We start from the raw sequence: 20,471 nt of genomic DNA on the forward strand, positions 1-20,471 counted from the left end.
TATAAAAAAAATAAAACTAGAAAAAGCCAAAAAAAAAGCCAGTGCACACAAGCAAAATCATAGGAGTATCACACTCCAGGCCAACTTACCAACTACGGCAATTAGTCTGGCAACATCAAGTATAAACTCATGTCCAATATGTAAACTCCCACAATGTCATGTAAATGATATCCTGTAATATAACACGCTAAATTAATTTAGTCCTAGTGTCACTAGTCAATATATTCGTCAGTCTAAACATAAAGTAAACAAGTGTGTCCAAATGCCCAATATATTCCAAAAAAGCGTGATATATTATCCTAATCTGGACAAAAGTAACTGTAAAGACATCCTAACATCAAATCAAAACATAACGTAGCAGCTTTACCCTGAACAGTCCGATCCGTAAGAAGAGAACTCCTCATGTAACTACGACGTTTCGCAATCGTGTCATCTTGAACGGTCGTTAGATACCAGTCCTAATGAGGTCAACAGAAGAAACTGACTAAAGTGCGTCTCAGGAGTTTAGGGTGTCATCAGCAAAAACTGACTAAACGAGTCTGGGAAACTCATTGCGTGCCATCTTGTAACAACGCTGTATTTAGGTCCTAATAAACTAAGCAACAAAAAGCGGACATATCTAGTCTCTTAACTTCCTTAGGCGCCAAGTAAACATACACACAGTGTGCAACATGAATCTTACACACTAATGAAGTCACACTTAGTACAGTCAATTACAACCAACTGAAAAGAAAAATTAAAGTAAATTTCAAAATTGTAAACAGAGAGCCACGTCAGTGACCGAGATGACCGCTTAGGCCCTCCTCACCTGACTCTTATCCTGGTCACCATCTTGAGCCCCAAACGTACCCCCTTGTGAGGGAGCTGCGAGCTCCTGCGGCAGAGAAACGTTGTCGCTGGGACCGCGGCCTACTTCGTAGCAAAGCCGGGGCCATGCGTGGTGAAGCGGCCGCTCGCCAGGGCAACAACATCGGCCGCCGCGGGCCGGGTGGGATCGGCCCAATCACGTAGTGGGCCGCCGATGTCCTGAGGTGTGCGGCGGGCCCCCGCAGCGATATTGCGTCGGCTGGACCGAGGCGGGGGGGCATGGACACGGATCTGCCCCCCAGATCTGACTGATTATTCTGCCAGTGGGAGCCCCGGTGGATTGGAGCCTAGGGGTTGCCCGGAGGGCGCTGTGATTGTGCCATGAGGATTGGACCCACACGTGGGTGGGGGTTGCCTTCTCCCCCTCTTCCTCCTGAGAATTTGAGTGTGCCTGCTCCCCACCGTCCATTCTTCATAGTACGCCTGGGGGAACTGGGCGCTGGGCAATGCGGCGACCCTGCCTTGGGGCACTGAATGGCGGCATGGCTCTGGTGGGCATAGACTGTGTGGCACATGGGGAGATAATTGCTGCTGGAGGCGTTGAGGAGGACCACGCTGACGGAACGATAGCGGTGCTTCCCCTTGCTAGTATTCTGCGTGTGATCTGAGGCGGAGGAACACTGCGGAGGGAGACCCCGGGACCCACCCGGAGTAAGAGACGCCTGGGTCCCAGCGGATGTAGCAGAGGAGAGTGGTGAGGAACTGAATTATATATGAGGCGAAGAACCGCCCGGGAGAGATGTGGGAAATGCCGGCTGGTCAGTGATGTTTTCCCAGGTGGGGGGTACTAGTCGCAGCACTTTCTTTGTGGCACGACTCTTACCTGTGGGGGAGAAACTGAAGCGGTGCAGCGCACCTGGGTAATGCTACACATCCCCGGGAGTCGGACAGTCTAAAGTGAGTGACCTAGATTGGCGACTGGATTCGGCCTGGTGGGGGCGAGTGCATTGAGGCTGGAGTCAGCCCTTTGTTTGATAACTGGAGCAGGCGGAGTAACGCGACTAACGACAGGGGTGGAGAAGAAGCACGCATTATTGGAAGGCGATATGGAGGCAAGGGCCGACTCAGATAAATCCCAGCCTAAGTGCACTAGAGGTGCCAGAAACATCCAGTCCAACAAATTGGATCGCTACACTCTACCTTAAGGGTCCCAAATGGATTCGAAAAAGGGCTTCGTGGTGGTGGCGGGGGGGGGGAGGAGGCTCCTACTGGCTGCGAGCCAACGTTGGCAGATTTCATGGCGGCCATCGCTGGAGTTCAGACATCCCTGGGCCAGAAGATGGAGGCCTTGGACAATAAACTCAATACCGTCACAGTTGAGATGGGGCTGATAAGAGCGGACCTCACAAAAGTAAGTGAGAAAGTCAAATCGCTAGACGGGAGCTAATTTGGACACAGATGGGGCCTTAGCTGACCCACTGCCCCACAGGGATCTTTTCACCGAGGAAGAGGTGCGGGTTGCAATTTCTAGGCTGGCATCTGGCAAAGCTGCTGGCCTGGATGTGCTTCCCGGAGATCTTTTCAAACAAGAGCCAGACGTATGGGCTCCGTACCTCCTGACGATCTTCAACGCCGTCCTGAGGGGCATGGAGGTGCCCTGTACTTAGCTGGGCGCAGAGATTGTTCCCATATTTAAGAAGGGATCACCTCTGCTACCAGCCAACTACAGGCCCATCAACCTCATTGATGTATCACAAAAGCTATTCGAGAGACTGATATTAGATCGCCTCCAAGATTGGATTGAAGAGTTTTCCATTCTGAGCCCAGGATTCAGAAAGAAAACCTCAACAACGGATCAGATTTTCCGTCTTAACTTGCTATTTTTGAAAACTGTATCAGTCGAGGGCGGAAGCCTATACACAGTCTTCGTAGACTTGCGTGCCTCCTTCGATTTGGTGCCCAGACCTAAACTGTGGTCCGTGCTATTGGAGTTGGGCATTCCACTTGATCTCTTGAATATATTGATGAGACTTCATCAAGAAAACTTTGCACGGGTCAGGTGTGGCAGGAACGGGTTGCTTTCAGCGAGATTCCCCGTTGACAGAGGGGTGAGACAGGGTTGTGTCCTTGCACTTACCCTGTTCTGCCTCTTTGTCAACGGGGTAATCGCCCATCTGACTAGGATCAATGATCTAGATGGTCCAAGGCTCAACGGCAGCTGGGTGCCCGCAATCATGTTTGCGGACGACACCCTGCTGCTGTCAAAATCCCCGATGGGGATACAACGTGTCCTGGATGGTTTTGTGGCATTTTGTGGGGAGAGGGGGCTGGAGATTAATGCCCTGAAGACTAAATTCATGATTTTCAGCCCCCACCCACAACTCGCACCAACCCAACCATAGGTACAACGAGGTTAGAGAGGGTCTATACATTCGAGTATCTGGGGGTGACTATCAACCAAAACATGACCTGGGATACACATCGAACAAAGGCCAATCTTAAATTGGTGCAGTTAACGGGTGGTATCTCCAGGATAATAAATAGATAGACTTTTAAACCCCTCGGTCCACTGCTCGAAATTTACAAAATGAAGGCGAGGGGGGCAGTCACACATGGAGGGGAATTGTGGGGGCACACATCCGGCCAAAACTTGACGACCACAGAAAATAAGTTCATCAGGCAATTGGCAGCCCTACCTTCAAGCACCCCGCTTCTTCGTCTTAGACTTGACTTGGGCCTTAGATCGATTGAAGAGGAATTGGGCTTAAAACCACTAACATTCTGGCGACGACTCTGGAAGATCGTCAGGAGGTACGGAGCCCATACGGGTGGGCGACGACTCTGGACTACTCCAGAGCTCCTGATTTACAGGATGGAGCTGAAAGAGATTTTAAGCTTAACAAACATGACGAATACTCCCTGGTTAAAATACATAAAAAAGACATGTGAAAGTTTGGGAAAGCCAGAACTATGGCTAGACCCTGAAAATGCTTGCAGTAAGGTCTCACGCAAACGTTTATCAAAGGATTACTACGATCTAAAACTTAATACCTTACTAGGGAATACGCGGTTGGGGTCTTTAACAAACTCATTCATACAATTTAAAGACTCCTAACACTTGGAACAGGTCCTTGATGGAATTTGCCCTGTCTTGACCAGGAAGTTATTTTTGCAGTGGAGGTATGGTACCCTTCCTCTTAGAGCACTTACAAGTACTTGGTCTCAGCCCTCCTCTACCAAGCAATGCCCCGCATGTTCATACCAGCTGGAAAATGAATTACATGTTTTATTCTTCTGCAACGCCTATCCAAAATTTAGGAAGCATTGGCTTGTTCCTCTTCTCAGAAACTTAGACTTTAGGCATTGCATTACAGCTTACAGAATACTTAAGACAGATTTATCACCTCCGATTGTATTCGCGGTAGCTAAATTCCTAACATCGATTTGGCATAAGCGTACTCGTCATATCCTGAACTCTGATATGGATCAGGTACAGGCACTATAAAAATTCAATGCATAGATCATTATAAATTAGAAGGGACTGCAACTGATTTAACCAATTATAACAAATGTGATTTTTAAAAAGTAATTACCAGTCTGATTCTTATCTTGCACCAGCACTTTGAATCAGTACTATAAGATGACAATTCCAATGACTTTTATAATTTTTGTTTTATGAAAATGGATTACTCATGATTGTTTTTAATCTTTGATGTACATCTTTTATGGTCCAAGTGATCGAAATAAAGATAGAAATGAAAAAATTGCTAAAAGTTAAAGCAGCCAGCCTCATAGACGATGTGAACTTGTTGCAGCAAGAGGTGCGTGATCTTAAGCCTCAAGGGTTCTCGCTGACCGCAAGCTCGATGATTATGAAGGAAGGGTACGGCGCAACAACCTTCGTATACTGGGGTTGCCAGAGAAGTCAGAAGGACAAACTCCTGATTTATTCGTGGAAAATCTCATTCTCAAACATCTCAAACCTAAGGGTATTAGTAATTTCTTTACGGTCGAACGTGCCCACAGAGTCCGGGGAGGTAGACATAGACCAGGGGCTCCTCCCCGTCCTATGATCGCTAGAGTTCTGAACTTTTGGGACAGAGATGTGATCCTTCAGGTGGCACGAACCGGAGCACCATTGAAATTTGAGAATGCGACTCTCCTTTTTCCCGGACTTCATTCAAACGGTGCAAAAGTAAATATAATTTGTGTTTGTATTTATATAGCGCACTTCTACCCTGAGGTCTCGTAGCGCTGTATTCATACAGCTGTGGAACCCTTCCTGGCTTTCCTTTGAAATGTCCACTCCTGGGCACCCCCAGGCATCCAAGCGCTGCTGGGGCCGTTGTGGAGATTAAGCAAGCTATTGCCCAGAGTCACAGAGTGGGACCCATGATTAGACTAAGCACCGAGGCGAGAATTATCAGGTCCGGGGAGATTGAGTCCAAGAGCCACCGAGGCGGGAATTGAACCCTGGTCCCGGGCCAGACCTCTGCATCAGGGTCTGCCGCTCTAACCATTGAGCCACGCTTCTCCGCCATGATGTTTCCGGACCGCCTCAGGGTGAACTTAACGGGAAGGCCTGGTTTTTTGACAATCCTGATGTGGTGGCTGACTGGTTGGATAGTACCCACATGCCTGGTACTGAGAATCAAGACTGAGATGAGGCGGAGGAACGATGAGTTCGTCAATATGGAACTTAATGTGTTTAAATTGTCGTAAGTTACTGCGGGGTTGAATGGGGTATGTAAATAGATCCCCTGTTTAGCTATGTTTTGTATTATGTTGGTGAATTAAACAGTACAGGGGTGGCAATGAGGGCGTTTGGAGGTGGGAAGGGGGGTGGCGGGTCTACCCGTTGGCCCACCTCTGTTTTCTACCTTTAGTTAACATTAGATTAGATTTGGGGCGACAGGCACACTGCTAGCTGGGGATTAGCGTTTGCTACATGCAGGGGTGGAGGGCTCAGTTTTGTGAGTTGTTTTGTGTTTAGGTTTCTTTTTTGTTTATTTCTTTTTTCTTTGCATCAGGTGACAGTATCCTATTTCTATGTTAGTGGTGTGGGGTGAATGTCACGTGCTAACCAGGGATCGGAGATGAAAAGTGTTGAGTTGGAACGTCAATGGGCTGGGTGACAAGATCAAACGTGGGATGGTGAATCAGCTAAATAGAAGGCACTCCCAGGAGGTAGCATTGTTGCAAGAGATACATCTTGTTGGAAATCGATGTATGGCCCTGTATAGAAGTGGATACAAGCTAGGGTTTACATCTGGTTCTAGAGGGGTTGGTATCCTGCTCAAAAACTTCTTTACAGGCTACAGGGTTGGACCAGAGGGGCAGATATGTAGGTATTTCGGGGGTAGTTAGGGGGTAGGACAGTCACCTTCTTATCCATATATGTGCCGCCTGGCCTTCAGTCTGACACCTTTAAAGATCTGAGCTCTATCTTTCTAACCCTGCCTTTGGGTTTCCTAGTCCTGGGGAGTGACTTCAATGCCGTACTGGATGGGGAACGGATAGATTCCCACCACGTTCACTCGCGACATCACAGAAGTGGCTCCCTAATTTTCTCGAATCACTAGGACTGGTAGATAGCTGGAGAGTGCGTAACCCGACTCAAAAATGCTTCACTTATATCTCGGCCGCACACAACAGCAGGTCTAGATTGGACTACATGTTGGTTCCAGCGGCCGTGGCACACCCAATTAGAGAGGCAAGACACCTGGGGAGGGGCATTTCTGACCATTCCCCGATGTGGTTGCAACTTGAGATTGGGCAGTCGGCAGTGGGTAGAATTGCTCCGATCAATGCATGGAATTTGAGAGATCCTGCCACAAAGAAAAAGGTATGCCAAGTATCGGAACATTATTTTCCTGAAAATCTGGGCACGGTCGAGCATATAAGGTAGTATTGCAGGGTGCGGTCCACTCTTTGATTGCTGGGAAAAAGAAGGTGCACCATGCTGAGGAGGCGGAAGTAGTAGACTTGGAGAAAAGGGTGGTAGACGTGGCGACTCAGGCAGACATACATTCGTTGAAATTGAGACAAGATGAATACAAGAGTCTCTCTAGGGAACGGGCAATTGCACAGAATAATTATGTGCAAAGTCGATTGTATGAACACGGGGATAAGGCCGGTAAATTAATTGCTTGGTTAGAGCGTGGAGAACGAGCTTCTTGTCTGGTGCCGGAGCTAGAGGGGTCGGGACCTGAGAACGTCACAGACCGCAGGCAGTGGCAGACACCTTCTCCGAGTATTATAAAGAAGTGTACACCTCAGCGAATGATTTTACCGAGACAGAGAATGGAGAGATGATATAGCCATGCCTAGCCTCTCAGAAGAAAATAGGGAATACTTAGACTCACCCATTACAGATGATGAAATTTCACAAGCAATTAGAGGTATCAAGTCTGGGAAGGTGACGGGTCCTAATGGATTGCCTATATAATTATATAAACTAAATGCCAATAAAATCGCTCCCCATATCCCTGCTATGTTCCTGGAAAGAAGAGACCTGGGACAACTGCCATATGATCAACGGGTGGCAAACATAGTAGTCATTCATAAAACAGGACGTCCCCTTCCTCATATCGGCCTATTTCGCTTCTTAATGCTGAACCCAAGATACTGGCAAAGTTGCTCGCCACTAGGTTGGTCAAGGTCATTACAACTCTGATACACCCCGACCAGCCTGGCTTCATGCCGCATCAGAATACAACCCTGAACCTGCAGAGACTTCATGGGATTTTGGGCAACTTTCCAAAAAAACTGGAACCGTCGGTCTTGGTGTCCCTAGATGCCACCATGGCATTTGATCGAGTTGAATGAGCTTACCTATTTGCGGTTCTGACTGAACTAGGCTTTGGCTCGGAATTCATCGGGTGGGTTAGATTGTTGTATGCCGTTCCTTTGGCCAGAGTGATCGTAAATAACTGCAAATCAGCCGACTTCGCCCTTGGAAGGGACACGAGACAGGGATGTCTGTTGCCCCCACTCCTTTTCGTGCTAGCGTTGGAGTCGCTGGCGGCGTGGGACCGGTCGATAAGTGGACTGCGATGGACACCAGACTGGGAGGATAAAATCTCGCTTTATGCAGAGGATATCTTGCTGTATCTCACTAAACCCAGAGTGTCCCTGAGTAATTTCTTGGATGTACGGGCGATATTTGGCAGGTATTCCGGGTTCGATATAAATTGGACGAAGTCAGTGTTGTTGGTCATATCCGGTGATCCGCCTGTGGTCCCACAGGCATGCCCTATAAAGATTGAACTAGTGGGATTTAAATACCTAGGCATATATTTAACATTGCATCCAAAAGTGAGATAAGCTAATAATTTAGAACCCCGCTTGAGCCGGCTTAGAAGGGATGTGGACCGATGGAGAGCTCTCCCCTTGTCATTGCTTGGCAGGGCGGATCTGTTCAAGATGATGGCCTTGCCCTGGTTTTTATACATACTCCAAAACTCCATGGACCCGGTGCCTAGTACTTATTTCAGGGAGATTGAGACGCTCCAGCTGCAGCTTCTTTGGGACGGCAGGGCTCGCATTGCCTTTGTCAAACGTACTCTTCCTTGGTATGATGGTGGAGTTGGACTGCCGGATTTGAAGAAATACTTTTGGGCCGCTCACCTAGCGGCAGTGAATCATGTGATCTATGGCCCTCCGGGGGACCCTGGCTTTGCCATGGACCGTGGGCTGGCCCTAGGTGGAGAGATAGTCAGAGCATTATATGCCACACCGGGGAGATTTACACTGACAGCACATGCGGTGCACGTCTGGTATGCGGCTACCAGAGGTTTGGGATGGGAGGGGAAGCCGACGATGGCGACCCCCCTGTTTAAATCGGAGAGGCTTGGGAGCCTGTGGCAGACCAAGGGGTTTGATAAGTGGGACCTTATCGGAATCAGTCAGATCAAAGATATTTGGGGGAAAGGGCTGTGTGCAGACCTTAGTCTCTCCACAAACAATATAGCCTGCATGACAATGAACATTTCCGATACCGGCAAATTAGACACGCCCTTCTCGCTCACATGCCGCCGGGTACAGAACCTCCGGAGGCTTCCCCCCTAGAAGACCAAGTACTTGATGCGCACCTCCCTGAAAAGGCAATTTCACTGATCTATAAGAAACTACTCAACAACATGGAAAATCCATTTGGTAGTATTAGAGCTGCGTGGAGTGCGGATGGATTGGAGTTGGATGATGAAGATTGGGTACAGGCGGTCTCTTCCCCAAAAGTGGTTGCGGTTCAGATGAGGATTAGATTGGTGCAACTTAAAATCCTACATAGATCATACGTTACAGGGCCCAGGTTGGTTAAAATGGGGAGAGTGACAAGCGGAGACTGCAGGAGGAGGTGCGGTGAATTGAGTAGTTTCATATATATTTTATGGCACTGTGATGAGATACAAACTTATTGGATGAAAATACATGATGTTATGGGAGAAGTGCTGGGGAGGTGATACGACCGGAAGCTCGCAGATGCATTTTGAATGTGTGGGAACCCACAGACTTGAATGGCTAACAGAAACAGTGGGTGACGTTGGCGTGTATGGTGGCAAAGCGTAACATTGCTCAATTGTAGGGAGCCAGCCAATCACCCCAGCCTGCCAAGTGGGCTCAGGATCTAGACTGGTGCATGTTTAGGGAGAGGGCGGTATATGTGGCTAGGAGTTATCCTGAGAAATGGGGGAAGATTTGGGGGGCTAGGAATAGCCACTGCAGTGATTTATGTACACCCCCGAGGACACTGAGAGAAGGTGCAACCCTGGAATCCTTGTGTTCCCAAATATTTTGTATACTGTAACTACTATTTAGCACAATTGACAGTATTATCCCTGCCAAATTGTCACGATTTGCTCACCTGATGCTTTTATATTGTTCTTTGTTTAACAAAAAGATATTTAAAAAAAAAATTGTAAACAGAAAGTGGTCCCAATAATAAGTCTTTCTAAAACCCCATATACAAAACGCGATATACAAAATAAAATTGACAAGCTAATCAGCCCCAACTAATAGTTTCTCCCAGCAAAGTACAACATGTCACCATTACCCGTAACCGAGGATTATGCCGCTACATTAACAGGAGTCAAAACCGAAAATATTTGTAACAATTCAATAAAAAAGCAAATTTCAGGTAAGTATCACAACAGCCGCTCTCCCAAGAGTCAAAGGAAATGTTCCACCAATTGGACATTGTAAAGATAAGATCAGTACCATAAAATAGAAATCACTGTATTTGAATATGTATTAGGAAGGAAAAAGAGGTTACAGGGTAAATTGACACTGATGTAGCAGACAGAAAGGAGGAGTGTGGTTAATCAACCACTTATGTACATCTTGTTCCTAGAAAATACTTTAATTTATTATCAATATTAAGACCCATTTCTACGGCACATAATTTCAACATTTAACGTGCTTCACTCTGCCTTAATGTAAGCTCTTGGTTACCAACCCTGACATCAGATGTTATGGATTCGATGCCATGAAATTTAAAGGTCACAATCAAATTTCCCACTGATTTTAAGCTAGCAAATTAAAAGAGAACTCTTAGCACAGAAAAGGAGTGAGTGAAACAATGTTGTACACAAACACTGATGCTGTAGACTCAGAATACATTTCTCATTGTACAACCAAATTGACAAATGTGTGACCTCCAGCAACTCCATAAAATATTGGATCTCAGTTAGTGGCATTGATAGCTTGGTTTAATGTTTTGAATTGTTCTGTGTCAACATTGAAAGCAAACAAAAGAGTAACAAAAAGGGGGGGTAATATCTATAATGAGGCCTGTTTCTCTCATTTGAATCTGGTATAATGTAAGCCAACCCCTGTGTACTTAATGTTCTACACACGATGTGCATAGAAAGGAGATAGTCACAATGATGTTTCATACTGAGGGATTAAAATAGTTTCCCTGCTCGTACATAATCAGGATACCTCATGTTATAGTGAGCATTATTTCATGTGTACTCAAAATATTGGCTTTCTTTTTTTCATTGAGTAGGACATAGATCATGAAACTCAACAGGTCCTATTCTTAAAAGTTTAAAAATGAATCTAGAAGTGTGCTACTCCTACAATCACTTCAATTTAACTTTTTAATTCCCAAGGCTTCCAGAACCAACATGTAGTTAATAAAATCAATAACAGTCATAGATGTCCTTGAGCACCCAATAATTACACTTTGGTAATTGTACCCAGTTAATATACAAAGTAACAGTTAACACATTTTCTACCAGGAGAACACTTTTTTTAAGTTGTGTAAATCCCCTTCAATTTTGGGGGCTGATACTCCCAATAATACCCTGGGAATTCACTTGCCTATTCCCTTTACAGGTTAAATTCAGTTGTGTTTCCAGGATATGACACAATTAGCAAACGTATAGTATTTCCCACATTTGGAATAAACAGCCCACATTTGGAATAAACTACCGGCAGCTCTGAGATCTTTGACAGTGCTCTCCCACTTGACAAAACAGCTGAAAACTTGGCTATTTAAAATCTAAACCACGTAGGAGGTGATCTTGTTATCTGTCAGCGCCGGGACACTCTCGAAGGAGTAGCTGTGTGCTATACAAATACGGGTCATTCATTCATTCAGTGTGTGTGTCCAGCCTTTTTTAGACTTGTACTCACAAAAGAGCCCAAAATCTCCTTGTTAGCTTTGGTGTGCAAAGGAACAAAAATCCATAATACATTTTTAAGGGTAAATTGTGCTATTTCTCATTCAGTGGCTCAAAATGTGACTTACTCCTTACAAATGTCTCTTATGCACCTAAGTTGAACTTAGGTGTGTAAAGATATAAAAAAAAATCCTCTAGTTTAAACTACCTTGTTAAAAAATAATGTATGTGTTTCAAAGAAAGTGCACTATATAGTTTATCGGTTTTCTTTCCTTTCCCAATTAAAACATCTTAAAGGCCTGTTTAAATATGCTGTAAATATTTAAAGATACTAGTGAATTTTCTTCCATTCAAGCTTAATAAAACTATTATTTTAATTAACAGGTGGATTTTGAAAATAATTGAAGCATTTGGACAGATACAACGAATATTTTAGCAATAATATAAAAAATGTACTCTTAAATGATCTTCAATTTGAATTAAAATGTGTGTGCCAAGTATAATCAGATGTTTAGACAACTTTTACTGGAAAGCTCGTGTAAAGTATATAACTTTATATATATTTGTACTTCGCTTTATGTACTAGATTTCAAGTGTTTTACTACAGTAGAAACATTGTACTGCACAATATAAAATCTGATCACTCACTAGATTCAGTTTAGTTTCTTTTTCATATGCATCTGTTCGATTCTAGATCTAAAGTGCTCTGAGCATTTAAAATCTCATCTGATGCCAACTTTTATCAAAGGTTACGGTGATTAAAGCGGAGTTCCTTTTACTCCTTAACTGGTGTCTCTGGCCTGCCACCCTTTTATTTTTGTTCTAGTTATTATGAGCTTTGCATTCTTGATAGTATTTGTGACAAACATAGGGTATTCCTACTCAGCTTCCAGCACGCAGAGTGTACGATAAAGACAGGCAGAATTGTGTGCAAGTGCATAAGACCTATGGGCATGCAGAATCCACATTTACCACTAGATCTAAGGAGAGCGAATTGTATTGGTGCAAAGAAAACTGGAATCAGTGTTGTCTTTTCAGTATCAGGTATTGGCAAACCTCTCATTGGAGCAAAGGGCCTGATTTATTTATTGTTGGATAGAGGTCCACCCGCCAAGTTTAATTGCAGGCGAAAGTTAAGCTTGGCCATGGCAGGGACCAACCACTCTACTTCCTCAGTGGCAAAACGTCACAGACAGCCCTAGGGAGTAAGGGCCATTGGAGAAATAGCGACATGTCCGTCCACCCACCCAATTTAGATGAGGGGACATGTAGTCATTTTATACTGTTCCTTATCACCAGGTAAAACCTGTTGGTAGCGAACAGTAAAACCATTTTACTGCTGCCCTCACCATGGGAGAAGTAACTTGCAGCAAGAGAGGCAGGCACATAGTGCAGAATATATAGTAAAATAGACGGAGGGGTTGATTTCCCTAAGGAGATGGGGGAGGTGAGGGCACAGGAATGAGTTACCAAAACTGAGAGGAGGGGGTCCCTGACATCATGTATTCACTGCAGTGGCTAAGAGTCTTTTCACACCTCCGGGTGCAACTGCCACTTGTGAATCACTAGGTGACGAAGGCTGAGCTAGTCCGACCTGAAATTCAAAGTTCCTACCAGGTGGTTTACCACCAGGAAAATTCCTTGATGGTACAGCCATTTCCAGAAGCGTAGTGCCTCCTAGCACAGAATCCATAACACCACCCCACCCTGTCTGTTGCAATACCGCATGGCAATGGTGTAAGCACCCGTATCAGCCTTCCCCTGATGAATGGATGGATGGCTCTCAACACCAAGCAGATGGCCCTTAACTCCAGAATGTTGATATGTAGCCAGGATTCCACCAGAGGCCTCTGATTTCAACCTCTCTTAGGTGACCGTCCCATCTCAGAAGTGATGCATCTGTCACCACTGTTAGCTCTGAGTGGGCTAGGGAGAGGGGTCTGCAGCTGACCAAATGGCAGTCCAGTAACTGCCACTACAGATCTTTTACAGTCTGCTCTGAAATTTGGATGTGGTCTGAGAGGTCCCCTTAATGTTGGGCTCACCAACACTTTAGATCCCACAGCAGAGCCAGCATGTGCCACCTGCTATGCTTGACCAGCAGGATACAGGAAGCTATCAGTCCCAGCAATCCAAGAGTATGCCTCACTGAAATCCAGGACAGAGAATGAAAGATAGGGATCATAGCCTGAATGTCCTCAACTGTCTTTCCAGGGGAACAGCATGAAACCGAACCGTGTACAGAATGGCTCAGAAGAAGGGAAGCGTCTGAGGAGCCACCATGTATGACTTTGGCATGTTGATAGTGAACCCTACAGATGACAAGAGTTTTTCTGTAGTCTGGAGGTGGTTAACGACTGCCCCGATTGAGTTAGGGGAAGACTGGGACACCTGACAAACTGATGGCTCCCCCTCAGTTGTTATGCAGATGGTGTAAGGTTCAGTAGTGCAGTCATAAATGTAGGGCATACACCTTCTGGACAATTTGCAGGACCCACCTGTCAATGTTGTGGTCTGCCAACGAGGTAAGAATCCTTGGCTACTGCTTTCAAATGAGTTTGGCAGGTGGGGCTGGAAGGGGGGGTTAACAACTGACTGACTGGTACTCAGTCCCTAACTGCGGGGTCGGTGGATGCCACAGCCTCAGCTGCTAAAACTGCTGGGCACCTTGAGGAGCCTAGAGTGACTGCTGGTATGGGTACCTCTGTTGAAATCTTCGAAAGGAACAGTAGGGTGGATGTGGCTGGCGAGGCGGGACAGATGCACACGGGGAGCATGTTGAAGCCCTACTCTCTTTGAAGTGCACTAGAGTGTAATCTGCCTTGTCCCCAGAAGGCACCTCCTGGCAAAGGCCATGTTCAAAAGGGATGACTGAACACCGCTTAAAAAAAACGGTCTACCACAAGCGGGCCTAACAACGGACAGCAACATTAGTTGCAATGGCTCCCCCAATGGATTCTATGATCGCCAGAAACAAAAAAAAGCAGGCTTGCCTGGGGCAGGTCGGTGGCACCTCGCAATTAGGCGATTTACTGGGGGAGGCAGAGAAAGGTTTGTTCCAGGCTCCTAGGAAGATATCCGTGAATGCCTCATTGAAAGGTAGTAGTGGCTCAGTAATGGGTTGGTCCCGCTTGAGTACTTCAGTTAGGACAATGGTTTTGACCTCTAAGGTAGAGAAATGGAGACTGAGAATCTCGGCTGCCCTCCCTATGACCACTGTAAAAGAAACACTGTGCCCAGTGGTAAGACCTGGGGTAAGACATGGCGGGAATCAGGAGAGGTGGCAAGACCACTGTCATCATACCAGTTTTCTGATAGTGTTCGCCAATTTCATCTCCTGCATCATAGTCATTAGATGAATACTTCCCAAACAAGGAATATAATATATGAGATCTGCCTTAGGGAGGTGGGACGTTAAGCGGGTCAGATGGAGAAGGCTGCGGTTCGACAGAAACCATAAAGAGCATCAACGCTCCAGGAACCGGTGTGGATCGTGGATGTGGAGTATGCATGAGAGGACTAGTGATGTGTTCCGCAAGAGGTGCTCCAGATAGAGGGCCCCTCTGCTCCTTGGGGCCGTAGCCACACCAGAGGGAGTCTGAAGGGCTCCGAAGATTTAAAGCATGATCTTGCAGAACTCTTGGTTCTGCCTCATTGTCACTGAAAGCCCTGAAAACTCTGGCTGTGCTGAAACAAGTTATGGGATGTGCTCAGATATCGATATTAACATCATGATTGAGAGGCATGGCGATACCTTGGAACCTATTCAAGAGTACAAGAATGTTTTTTCTTCGATTTACCCGAAGATTTAGAGCGTGACGACTCTTGCAACTTCTGGACTCGGAATTGGGCCCAGACCGACCCTTGGACCTGGGCCGGCTGTGACATGGACTTCTCCTGTTCTTGGCTACAGAGTTTCTCTTGGTGATCCCGTATGATCTTTGGGTTCACTGACACCCAATCATTGGTGGCCTTGGAGTCATGGCTTGACCCCAGGCAAACCTGATGAGGATCTGTCACTGACATTTGCTTGCGACAGCCTTTACAAATTTTAAAACCTGTGATTTTGGGAAGTGACATTTTCCTTGCACGCTATACATTTTTTATATGAATAGGTAGCTCCGGAGCCTCATGTGGGGGAATGGAAAGAAAGTAACTGGTGTCAGAACGTGGAAATAGTGCCTATATTGGCCCGTATGTCATTTCTGGAGTAGAATGGAGTTGATCCGGAGCCACATGGCGTCACCTACTGACGCACAGAGGTACAGCTCAAAGGTTTCGTGATTCAGCCTGACGCCTGGGGAAAGTTTAAAAGGTGAGGTATCTGTGTTTAGAAGTCTCTTTCATAAATCAGTGTTAACTCCTTATCGTGCTCTTTGCTCTTCAGCTGTCCTGTATGTGCTGCTGAGAGGTGTGGGGAAGGGCAAGAAGTGGAAGCAGCAGAATGTAAACAGGGCTGGTGGAGCCCAATTGCCATTCCGCTCCTCATAGTGCCTTAATTGCCCCGGAGACCGAGCTTAGCACAGACAGTCAGTCAGCTGTAACAAAGGGGAGTTGCAACAGCTCATTCCTTGTTAATGATTCTTGACCTCTTTTTTCCTGTTGATCACACCTGTGTAGCAACAGCTGTGCCATCAAGCCAGAGCGAAAAACTGATCTTCCTCTTTAAAGGACAATGTAAGCCCTGTAGTCAAAAGCAAGTCCTAAGTTCTAAAATCTACATAAACATTGCCAACTTTCTCTACCTTTAGCTACATAAACATGCACTGTATTAGAACGTATTTCTTACTACTTTACATTCTCAACTGTTGGCTATTATGTAGGTAGAGAAAGCGGTGAACAGCCTTGTCGTGCTGGGGGTACAGTTTTAGGGTTTAGGGTAGTGTGGAGTTTGTGTAGTGTAGGGTAGTGTTTTAGGGTTTAGGGCAGTGTTGAGATGTCACGTAGGGTAGTGTTTGGGAGTAGGAACAAGACTGGCGCTAGAGGTAGCGTTGTGCTGGGGGTACTGGTTTAGGGTAGTGTTGTGGTGTTAGTGTAGTTTAGTGTTTAAGGGTTAAGTATAGTGTCAGGGGCATTGTGCAGGGTAGTGTTTGGGAGTAGGGACAGGACTGGGGCTAGGGGCAGTTTCGTGCAGGGGGTAGTGTTTTAGGGTTTAGGGTAGTGTTGTGGTGTAAGTGTAGTGTAGTGCAGGTTACGGTTTCAGTGTTTAGTGTAGTGTAGGGGGTTGTAATGGGTAGTGAATGAGTGTAGGGACCGGAGTGGGGGAATGAGTATGTTCGTGCAAGGGGGTAGTGGTTTAGGGTAGTGTAGTGGTGTTTCAGTAGTGTAGGGAAGTGTAATGCTTGAGTGTTTCGGTAAAGTTTTCCATTTTTTTTGATGTGTAGGGTAAAAAAGGGGTTAAATGTTTTTTTTTTATATGTCACGTTAATCCACATACCTGTTTTATTACTAGGCAAGATTTTACTTCATATACATTAACACTTTCAATGTAATGGTATGCAAACTAAAAACCTGCGTAGTAATGTTTATTGCTAAGTAATAATCACTTAGTAATGGCATGCAAAGTAATGGCTTGTGAAATAACGGGTCCTATTCAGAGAAAGGACCAGAAGACTTACAGCCTTGTGAGATGGTTCATGCCTTGATCACAAACATCCCTTTGAAGAGTCAGCTTCTCCCTACACTATACATTAATTGTTTCATGTTTCTTTAGTTACTTGCTGCAGATGGTCAGATGTCTCCTACAGTTAGGAGACAATGAACATTAGTTTTTAGGTCTGGCTTTATAGCACAGCTGTCAGCAGACCTCCTTAGATGATCAACCTAAAAAAAAAGCTTCCAGTAGTACTAGAGAGATGAGCTTTGGCTCCGCCCACATGGTTTAAACAGATGTTATGCTGATGGACAGGAGTATATGTTTTGATAGGCAGATGATGCGTGCATCCACAGAACATTTTTGTACCCTCCAAGAGCTGTAATAATTTATCAGGTCTTGCTACAGAGCTTAATCTTTAGGTCAAACGCATGCCACTCCAAAGCTATATCACTCCTAGATTATTAACCAAATTATTAACCTGGGGTCTGCAAAGCCTACCCAGGGGTCCGCAACTGTTTTAAATATATTTTTAAATAAATAAAGCATATAGAAACAAGTATAAAGTTTATACAAATAAGGGAGCGACACTGAAAATCTGAAAACCTTTTCTACATTTGATTGTGAATTACACACAATATTTAAATATTTGAACATTTGTTTGGTGTATACTTGTTTCTGTACCTTTGTGTATTGCTCTGAAATCCAAATGATAGAAATTGCTTAGGCCGAGAATCCCTGGCTTCCAATAATTACTATGTGGAAGTCCCCAGATACCTATAATGATTCAGTGGGAGATCCATTGAAGTCAAAAGGTTAAGAATCGATGTCCCAGATAATAATGGTGTTTGTTGTCTCTGGAAGCCGCAAACATGGGAGGAGGGCAGTCATTAGTAATGTGTTGCTGTATTGCAGTTCCAGCACCTCTTCCTTCTCTTTCCATCATCAACTTACTAGACGCCTTAACATGGCATTCCTTGAGAGAATTTTATCTTCTTCTTTCTAATTCCTAGTTGTAAAATATATGGGCTGGGAAGAATGGTTTTAAAGTTCCTCAGCTCCCAAAAATTAATGCAACTATTAATTTCAATTTATTTATACATTCTAATGTACTTATTTAATATATTGTAATTCTAAATTGCCCTTCCCTCAACCATAAAAGCCCTTAGTGTTGAATTCCTTCCTACCCCTGAGCCCTAAAAACTCCTGATCATCCTTTATCATAATTCTTACCTGAACCCTAAAATCCTCTTAATGCTATCCTTTCCAGAACCCTACAAACCGCTTACCATCCTGTAATGCAACACATCCTTGAAAATCCTAACTACTCCTTAACCTAGGGATCTTCAAACTGGCGAGGTGAGCCTCAAGTGATCCCGGGAGGGTTCAAGCTCTGGCCAAAAGAAGCATTATTCTGTTAACAGTGCTTTGTTCCAAGCTGAAAAAAACCCAGAAGCGGCAGTAAGCTGTTCTGTTCTTTTAACATGTTTTGTTATTTATATCCTAGCTGGAAGTAGGTTTCAAAAGGGAAGGGAATCCAAATATTCTTCAAAACCTCCACCCCCACTTCTAACAATCACCCTGTGGATACTCATATGCGTTAGTAAAGCTTTCCTAACTAGAACAGTGTGTTTGGCAATCATGTATTTGAGTGTATTTTTTAAATGGTAACAGAATGTAACTGCAATGTTTAAATAAGTGAGACATATTTTAACATTGCCAATTTGAAAATAATTGTGAAAAGTTCTGAGGGGACCTCATGATTTTCTTTTCCCTCTTGGGGGGTTTTGGGAGGTGGGGGCGGGTAGGTGCAGCATTAAAAAGTTTGAACACCATTGCCTTAACCTCTTTCTTTAACCCCAAAAACCAAACAAGCATTTACAATGCAATGGTCTCGGCATTGTTAAAGTTAGAGCTATTGGCATTGCTCATGACATTATTTTTATTTATGTTTTTGTTTTTAAAACATAAATAAATGACATTGTCATTTACAATGCTAATAGCTCTAACTTTTGCAATGCCGAGACCGTTGCATTGTAAATGCTTGTAATTAGAGTGTGTGAAGCCGCTAGGAGCGCAGCCCTTCCTGGAAATGGGCCTGCTCGGGAAATCCTAATTACTGGAGGATTAGAGGCTTGAGCGCTAACAGCGCCAAAGCCTGTGCCTGTACAACCAGCCTATAACTCCAGCAGCCGGGCTCGATCATTACAGAGATCGAAGGGATACCCCGAGCAAGATCTGTCGATCGATAAAGAACAACGTCCGGCACCCGAGAACTCTAATAACTTGAGACAGATTGATTCGGGCATCTTTAGTATGCTACAAGCAACATGTTGGGCCACATGCTGCACTGCACATCGGTGCGCAATGCAAACCTACGAGTCATGTTGTGCACCGCTGCGATGCACGGAGCAGTCCTCGCTGTTCATGTGCCCCAAGCTCCTCACAGCTTGCACAGGCACTCTGAACTCCTCTCGCTTGCTAATATTAGTCCTGGTATGTCTTCAAGACAGAATGCCCCAATTATTATTCTGTGTCACTGCGAGGCAGCGGTATAGCAAGCGAGAATGCTGTGATGCATCATAATAAAGGGAGAGCCTCGAGGCTACACGAAGGGAATAAAGGCATCAACTGTTAATGTACCGAAACTACTCACAGTAGGCATATGTGCTTTATTCTCTCCCTGGCTGCACACGAGGATGTGGAGTAACGGCCAGAGCTGTTGACTTTGAGGTTTGAGTCTCGGCGTCGGCTCAACATCCTGTGATTCTGGCCAAATAATCTCCCCGTGTCTACCAATATATGAATGTGTCCTTGTGTAATGTAACTGCGGCTCATGTAAAGCGCTCCAATACCCCGCTATATAAAATGGCCACAAAAAATGTACACCAACAGACTGTGTGCTGTCTAAGATCCTGGGATGCCCTTGTAGCTCAAGTCCCCCAGGAGTTGCTGTTTCCATTTCGGCAGGGATGCAGGGTCGAGGCATTGTCGTACCCTGCTGCGACCTGGAACAAAGGCCCCTGGTTCTCGGAACGCAATCGCTGGGACAGAGCTGCGCTGGGACGGAGACAGCATTTTCACGGAGAGCAGAGAGACTCGCTATGATCACTGGTCATTTGCCTGCTGGGCCACGAAGTAAGCGCTTGATGCCGGGCAGCGCTGCAAACATACCGGGAGACCCGGGTCCATCCAGGCGGGTCCTACTACTTTACACACTTCGCATTGGAAAAACAAGAGGAGGAGCCGAAGAAAGAAAACAAACACTTACATCGTCCTCGCGCGGTCCGTAGACGGGCAGTAAGCAGTAAGGGGCACGGCGCATGCGTAAGCCCGAAACCTTCCATGGGGCACGGCGCATGCGCAAGCAGCGGGAGGTATAGCTAGCGTCTCAGCTTCTGAGGAGGACAGCGCGTTCGCGCGCGCGTGGCCGGCGCAAATCGCCT

General features: G+C 45.5%; 1 protein-coding gene across 3 annotated transcripts in view; it reads right to left on the minus strand.

Moving 5' to 3' along the window:
- Positions 1-20,471, minus strand: part of DMTF1 (cyclin D binding myb like transcription factor 1) — a 482,730-nt gene that overhangs the window by 6,119 nt on the left and 456,140 nt on the right. The gene's annotated exons all lie outside the window — the stretch shown is intronic.

Source organism: Lissotriton vulgaris, chromosome 1_1, assembly GCF_964263255.1.
Source record: "Lissotriton vulgaris chromosome 1_1, aLisVul1.2, whole genome shotgun sequence".
Lineage (NCBI taxonomy): Eukaryota > Metazoa > Chordata > Amphibia > Caudata > Salamandridae > Lissotriton > Lissotriton vulgaris.